This window comes from Panthera pardus, unplaced genomic scaffold (assembly GCF_024362965.1).
Source record: "Panthera pardus isolate Hobbes unplaced genomic scaffold, ASM2436296v1 HiC_scaffold_18, whole genome shotgun sequence".
Lineage (NCBI taxonomy): Eukaryota > Metazoa > Chordata > Mammalia > Carnivora > Felidae > Panthera > Panthera pardus.
Window position 1 is genome coordinate 25,181,666 of NW_026526743.1, and position 8,818 is coordinate 25,190,483.

Below are 8,818 nucleotides of genomic sequence, written 5' to 3' on the forward strand. Positions count from 1 at the left end.
TGGACTTGAATTAGCATCCCCTCTTCATTACCTATTGGCTATGTAACCTTTATGAAATCCCTTAATATCTCTGAGATGTGTTTTCCTTATCTGTAAACTGGGGCAAGATAATTTTCTACTTTACAGGGTTGATGTGGGTTTCATATGATGTAACACATGTAAACTATTGGCACATATCAATCATTCCATGAAGTTTGTTGGTTATTATGCCACCATCCTCAACCTGGCATATGAAGGCAGCAAGCTTCCATCTTGTTAAGCCTGTTAGTCCACAGCACTATTCCTCTCTCACCAAATATATGTGTATATTCTTTATCCTTTTATACTGTGTGTGTGTGTGTGTATAGTATCTTAATACTATAAGTATACTGTATATATATATATATATATATATATATATATATATATATATATATATAATCTTAATCAGATTGTGACCATACACCTGGGATTTGGGGGGGAAACTCCCAATATCAAGTATTTGATCCTGTTGGCAGAAAACAAGTAGCAGCTTCTGGTCAAAGGAACATACAGTCCCATCCATCATTGATGGGAAAGGACCATTGCTGCTGTTCTGGTCATGTATTTTAGGCCCTGCCAGGAGATAGATTTGTATCAGGCAGGCTTCAGTCAGTTGTCAAATGACAGAAAACCTAACTCAAACTGGGTCTAATCACAAGAACTGAGAGTGAGGAAGGTCTCTTGGGGCAGAACTGGGCAAACTTTTCCTGTATAGGATCAGATAGTAAATATTTTAGGCCTTATAGACTATATGGTCTCTGTTGTGACTAGTCAACCCTGCCATTGTAGCATAAAAGTACCATATAAAATATGAAAAAAAAATGAGTATGCCTGTGTTCCAATAAAACTTTATTTATAAAAACCTAAAGAGAGGAGATTGAAAGAAAGTAGCCAAAATATAGAAAATGCTATAATATAGAAAAGGCTTATAAGCCTTTAATGCTCCTGACATACTCTGCATTTTCTGTCCTCTTCAAACAAACAAAATAATGTTGACTAGCTGGGCTAGGGATCTAGTCTATGTGGATATAACAAAGGGAGGTTCTTTCTCTCTGTGGATCTACTATATCGGGAGTTCAAATTCAGGACCTTAAAGAAGGGGATACTGAATCCTGGGGAGCCTGTGTGCTGAGATTTTACTTCTTTATAAGCTGATTTCTTTTGTGCCAGCTCTAATTTCTTAGGCAGACATCTGGAGCCATGATTGTCCATGGATCAAGACTCTTGGACTTTCAATGATACAAGATAGTGTATACATATTGTACACAAGATGGGTCTCACTGCTTCTTATGACTGGTGTGTCTTTGTTAATTGCAATCACAAAATGTTTTAGATGTAAGTATGTACTGATCAGTCAGTATTAGCAGAATGTTAATCAACCATTATGTACTTATGTTTTGAAGTGTCTTGGTCAGATAAATATGTATACCATTGGCAAAGGCATTCTAAGAACTTTATGTGGACCAGATATTAGTTTGCTGAATCTTGTGTTGAAGAAATGTAGTCATTAGTCTTCTGTGAGTAAATATGAGGAATGACAAGGAAACTCTGTGGACAAACTCTTTGAGACCAAAGCCATTTTAATCATAAGGAGTCAAAGTTTCTAAAGGAGAAGGCATAGCTGGCCAGTGGATTACTGCTTCTCCATCCTTGAAGTATTAGAACTTTGCATCAACATAAGCTGTGACAAGAGCCTAACCTATAGCTACATAGGTTCACCCATAGTTGAATCTCTTCTCTTCGATAGCAAAAAATGAAACATTCAAAGCATAAATTCCTGTAATGGGACCACTACAATGGACATGTCTGGATTATTGGGATACATTGGGAAGATGCAATACTGTCTTTCCTAGGATAATAATTCTGGGTATCTAGCTACTGACTAATGTCTAGGACCAAGCCAGAGAGGACCTAGAACTTAAGGAGCTTTAGCTATAAGACATTCCTGGATCAACATGGTGAGAAAGAGAATGGGATGAAGTGTCACCATGTCTATCATGCCACTGCTACCCATATAGAGTCTTGTTTGTAGAGCCTGCTCGTTAAGAGCATTGGGAACAAGAGATCAACTATGTCTTCAAAGAAAGAGCTCAACCCTCATTTTGCTTTTAGGTGCCTAAGCAAGGTCAAAGCCTTGGAGACTTTAGTCTAGCGGAAATCAATTGCGCATAAGGGAAGCCCAATTCTCAATGATATCAGTATTAGTTCATAAGGCTTGGCACTGAGCCATCTTTAGTTGGGTATTTCACTGAAGGATTATCTATAGTGTCTCAGGAAGTGGCATTCTCAGGCATTCTCCTTGACTGAATCTTGTGACTTCTAAAGTTAAGTAGACCACTTGAAATATAGATCCCCATTTTATGGTTTTGGTTCTACTGTGAGTTACATCATACCTTTCAGGACTGAAAATTGTGCCTTAATAAAGTAAAAATGTAAGTAACCATAATTTGTTTGGCAAGCAAAATATTTCAGCATGAGGTCTTTGGTACTGAAGAGGTTGAGAGACTCATTTTGGTTCTGTCCTCCAAATCTAGTGTTCTAAGAGGGATATATTATTCTCTAGAGTCCTTTTTCAGAGATTTTAAGTCATTATTTCATATCTTCCAGATTAGATTCAGAAGGTCAAGAGGCACTCCTTTCGTTCAATAAGTATTTATTTAAGGGCGCCTGGGTAGCTCAGTCAGTTAAGCATTTGACTCTTGATTTCAGCTCAGGTCATGATCTTACAGTTCGTCAGTTTGAGCACCACATCGGGCTCCGTGCTCATGGTGCAGAGACTGATTCTCTCCCCCATCTCTCTCTACCCTTCCCCTGCTAATGCTCTCTCACTCTCAAAATAAATAAATAAATAAATAAATAAATAAACAAACAAACAAACAAACTTTTTAAAAATAAGTATTTATTTAGGTTTTACTATGAGCCAGCATTCAATGCATTAGAAGCTTAACTTTATAATCGGTGGTTTGTGTACAAATGCACAAAGATGAGCACCTGGGTGGCTCAGTCGGTTAAGCGTCTGACTCTTGATTTCGGCTCAGGTTATCATCTCTTGGTGCATGAGATCAAGCCCCACATCAGGCTCTGTGCTGACAGCATGGAGTCTGCTTGGGACTCTCTCCCCCTCTCTCTCTGCGCCTCTTTCACTTGTGCACACTCTCTAAATAAATAAATGTAAAAAAATACACAAAGACATATTTATGGTGTTATTATCCATATTACTGCTTCCAATAAGACATAATTGGAAGCAATCCAAATATCTATTGTGAAAAGTAATGAGGGAAAATCTCATTTAGAATGAAGTCAAGAGTGGCACCTAAGTGGTACAGTTGGTTAAGTGGCTGACTCTTGATCTCAGCTCAGGTCTAGATCTCAGGGTCCTTGAGTTCAAGCCCCCCTGTTGGGCTCTATGTTGGGTGTGAAGCCTACTTAAAAAAAAAAAAAAAAAAAAATGGAGTCAGGAAATCTGAATGGGGACCTCTCATACAGAAACTTTCTGTCACAGCTTACTTCACATTCCTGAGCAAGAGGTTCACATTACTGCCCCCAGCAAGAGTGAGGATTTTCTCCTTGCCCAGCAACAGCCCAGCTAGTGAGAAACTAACCACAACTCAGCCAATGAGAAATCATCACCACCCTAAAGTCTTGCTTTCCTCCAATAGACTTGTTCAAAGCAGCCCCTCCTAGCTTCCTCATTTTCTCTATAAAGTAACATTTTCCTCCTTTATTCTCCAGACTTGCCTATGTTTTGCCATAGCTTGCATGTCCTGAATTGCCATTCTTCTGCTATTTCACAAATAAACTCATTTTAACTGGCTATTTTTAAGGTCAACATTACCAATAGAGAATTGGATGATGGTTCATTCAAACATCAGAACTGTGAGGTCGTTAAAAAGAAGACATAGACCATTATGTATTAGTATGCAAATATAGCAAAGGAATAAAAAGACCAAAGAAAAGTTGTTAAAGAAGTTGTATCCCATTTGCACAAACACACACATGAAAAATGGTAAAAGTGACTGTATCTGAGAAGAGGACTAAAGATGGGACATTTGGTACTATGTGTATTAAAAAAAAAAGTCTTTTTTTTTTTAAATTAACATTTGTTTATTATTGACAGACAGAGAGACACAGAGTGTGAGCAGGGGAGGAGGCAGAGAGAGGGGGAGACACAGAATCTGAAGCAGGCTCCAGGCTCTGAGCTGTCAGCACAGAGCCCGACGCGGGGCTGGAACTCACAAACTGTGAGATCATGACCTGAGCCGAAGTCGGTCGCCTAACCAACTGAGCCACCCAGGCGCCCCCCCAAAAAAGTCTTGAAGAATAAAGACTGATCTGTTTGTATTGATAGTCTCATTAGTATGGTATTTGAGGAAAGCAGTTTATTCATTTTTTCACATCTCATTTTTTAATGATCATGTGCTTCCCTGAAAACATAATTTTTAAATTTTTTTTTAACATTTATTTATTTTTGAGACAGAGAGTGAGCATGAACAGGGGAGGGTCAGAGGAAGAGGGAGGCATAGAATCTGAAACAGGCTCCAGGCTCTGAGCTGTCAGCACAGAGACCGACGTGGGGCTCGAACCCACAGACGCGAGATCATGACCTGAGCCGAAGTTGGACGCTTAACCAACTGAGCCACCCAGGCGCCCCAATAATTTTTAGATCACAAGAGGGGATTAGCTGGTCACACATAGACTGGTAAAATACACCACTAATTGAAGGTCCTCAACCTTCCACTGCTGAAGAGCTTCCTCAGGTCCTTCTCTTTAGCCTGACTCATGGGGGTACTGGCCATAGGTTCACTTTGGCCAGAGATTTAACTGAACTTTCAGAAATTAAAAACAAACAAGAATCATACAACGTTCTCTAGAAGGCTGTGCCAGACTAAGTCTGCTTCAGAATTTTATCAAATCCCTTGCAACTGGAGATGAATTAATCACAAGACTTTTGGAGTAATTATTAGATTACATGTATCTCTTTGTAATCAAACTCCAGCTATTTATATTAATATAAATGTGTTTACTTGACACTGAAAGAACATAAGAATTGCAAAATAGCAAGCCAAAAAAGTCCAGGTTTATAGATCTAACTTACTCTGTATGGACAAAGTAAATGAGTTGGCAAGGAGAGACAAGAAAATGAGTACTATAAGTAGTACTTGAGGAAAAATACACAAGACCTAGTTGATACAATTGTTTTTAAAAAAAAAATTTTAATGTTTATTATTGAGAGACAGAGAGAGATAGAGCATGAGCGGGGGAGGGGCAGAGAGAAAGAGAGAGGGAGACCCAGAATCCGAAGCAGGCTCCAGGCTCCGAGCTGTCAGCACAGAGCTCAAGGTGGGGCTCAAACTCACAAGCTGTGAGATCATGACCTGAGCCAAAAGCGGATGCTTAACCCACTGAGCCACCCAGGTGCCCCTAATTGATACAATTGTTAACTGTAACTTCATGTGGGCTTCCCAAGTAAAATATCAGTTACCAGGCAGTATCTACAATGTCCTTCCTACTCACCAGAACCAGATGACTGTTGTATGCAAAACAGTAGCTACTATACCAAAATAAACACTGAAGGTTTCAACTCCAGTGTTATACATTTTAGTTAAAATTCTTTATACTGCTCAGAAGGACAAGTAACAAAAGAAAAAAAAAAGATAAATTGGGCTTAAAAATTAAGAATCTTTGTGCTTCAAAGGACACTATTAAGAAAGTGAAGACAGCCCATGTAATGGGAAAAAGATTTTGCAAATCAAGTGTCTTAATAAAAGATAAACTGTTGGGGGCACCTGGGTGGCTCAGTCACTTAAGTGTCCGACTTCAGCTCAGGTCATGATCTCACAGTTTGTAGGTTCAAGCCCCGCGTCAGGCTCTGTGCTGATAGCTCAGAGCCTGGAGCCTTTGGATTCCTTGTCTCCCTCTCTCTCTCTGTCCCTCCCCCGCTTGTACTCTGCCTCTCTCTCTCTCAAAAGTAAATAAAATAAAACATTAAAAAAATGAAAAAAAAAGATAAACTGTGGTACATCCATACAATAGAATCTTATTCGGCAATTATAAGAAATGAGTTATCAAGCCACAAAAAGATATTGCATGAATCTTAAATGGATATTGCTAAGTGAAATTCAGTCTGGAAAGGTTACAATTGGCTCACTCCAATTATATGAAATTCTGGAAAAGCAAACAGTAAGAAGTGGTTGCCATGGGTTCAGGAGCAGGGAGGGGCAGTTGAATAGGTGAAGCACAGGATTTATTTTAGGGTGGCCACACTATTCCGTTTGACATTGTAATAGTAGATACATGACAATGCATTTATCAAAACACTGAACTTTATAGTACAATGATGTTTAATGTATGCAGATTTAAAAAACTCATCTAGGAGGTGGTGGGGGTTGTTCATAGGATGAAATGCAGAGCACAACAAAACTTAAGTATGTTACAAACATAATAAACAGTCTCCCTGGAGAGGGTGAGGTTGCTGACCTAAGTCACTTTGGAAATGATATCTATAAAATTAAAGGTAGAGGGAACTATTCTTAGTACTCCACGCTAGTTGATAAAGTTGTTTCCCATGTGGGCATGTGTTTATAGTTCTGCTACCACTATACACGTATACTGGAATTCAACAACTAAGCAAATGGTATGCAGATGGTAGGAGCAAGCTTTCTCAATGTTTCACTGAAAGAACACTAGACTGATTCATTCATGCAAGCAGGTCTGTTAGAAGCAAGTTTTACACATGTGCCTTTACAGAGTTTTAACAGGCAGCAGTGTGTGCTGAAGTGTTTCACTGAGATAATACTGTGAGATTGTGGTAGAATAAAAATACACGCATTTGGTCTTTATTCTTGGTTCCTGGCATAGAGCTCTTAAAACCCTTGGAATTTCCTGATAGGAGTGGGAGGAGTGCCTAGGAGTGGGAGGAGTGTGTTTTTTATTCATAATAAGATCCTTTCAACCATACCTGAGTTTATGCTAATAAGATGACTCTTGTAGGACACGCTGGGAGCTGGTTACCAGAGGAAACAACCACATGATTACAGGGGTGGAACTTTCAGTCCCACCTCCAGCCTGAGAGAGAGGCTGAAGATTAAGTCCAATCACAAATGGCCGATGACACAGTTCTGAGACCATTCTTTCACCACTGATTAAGATTAGGGTGGCAGGTATCAGGGATAATATTCTTTTAGCCTTGTGAGCTCTCTGGGCATAGTTGTGACCTTGCCAGCTCCAGCTGCCCAGCTGCCTCCTGGTCCACTACTTTCATGACACCATTCAAGTTTAATTGTAAAAGGTTAATTATAACAATGCATCATAAAATGTTCAGAAGAAAAGGAGAATGTTTTGTGACCCGTGTTTTGTGTGTGCGTGGCAGTTTTAGGTTATTAATTTTTAAAATAAGTACTTCTTAATGGAAACAATTTAGCCAAAAATCTGTCAATCTTGAGACCCATTAAAACAAAAGTTGAATGAGACAACAAAAATAAACCCATAAATGGCCAATGAACTTAATCAATTATGCCTATGTAATGGAACCTCCACAAAAATCCTAAAGGACAGGTTCCGGATAGCTTCAAATTGGTGAACAACACATCAAGGTGCTGGGAGAGTGATGTGCTCAGAAAGGACATGGAAACTCCACATCCCTTGCCCTATTCATCTCTTCCCTTTGGGAGCTCCTGAGTTGTATCCTTTGTAACTGACCTATATATCCTTTAGTGTTTTCTATGAGTGTAGCAAATTATCAAACCTGAAGTGGCAGTTGTGGGTAACCCAATTTATTACCAGTTAGAAGTACAGGCAACAACCTGGGACTGATGATGGACACTGAGGTAAGGGCAGTCTTGTGGGACTGAGACTTTAACCTGGGGGGTCCACACCAACCCCAGGTACTGTCAGAAGTATTATGAGCAAACAGGTTTTTCTTTATACTAATTCATTCCTACAGCTAGTGATTTAAGAAACAACTTTACACGTGTAATCAAGGGACATTCTGTAGAAAACTTAATCAGTATTCCTCAAAATTGTGTTGGTCATCAAAAACAAAGCAAGTCTGATAAGTGTCACAGTAAAGAGGAGCCTACGAAGGCATGACTAAATGTAATATATCCTGGAACAGAAAAAGACAAAAACTAAGAAAATCTGAATAAAGTATGGTGCAAAGGGTTTGAATACATTTCTCTAAAGATCAAATAGCTAGTAAGCACATGAAAAGATGCCTAACATCATTAGACATTAGACAAAGGCAAAAACCGCTTCATTACCAAGGTGGCTATAATAAAGCCAGATACTAACAAGTGTTGGCAGTTAATGTGGAAACATTGAAATCTCATATATTGCTGGTAGGACTATAAGATGGTGCAGGCTTTTTGGAAAAATTTGGCAGTTTTTCTAAAGATTAAAGACCACGTGACCCAGCAATTCCACTCCTGGGTATAGATCTAAAATAATTCATTATTCAAGTGGAAATAAAAAACGTATGTCCACCAACTGATAGATGTGAAAACAAATGCGTGGTATTGCTAGCTATATAATAGACTGGCAATAAAAATGAACTGATACGTACTAGGACAGGGATAAACCTTGAAAACATAATGAACAGGTTACAAAAGACCACATATTGTTGACTCCATTTTATATAAAATGTCCAACAGACAAATCCTTAGAAATGGGAGGTGGGGAATGGAATGGGGAGTGACTGCTAATGGATTTGGGGTCTCTTAATTCTTTTAAATGTTTATTCACTTCTGAGAGACAGAATGCAAGCAGGGGAGGGGCAGGGAGGGAGACACAGAAACCCAGT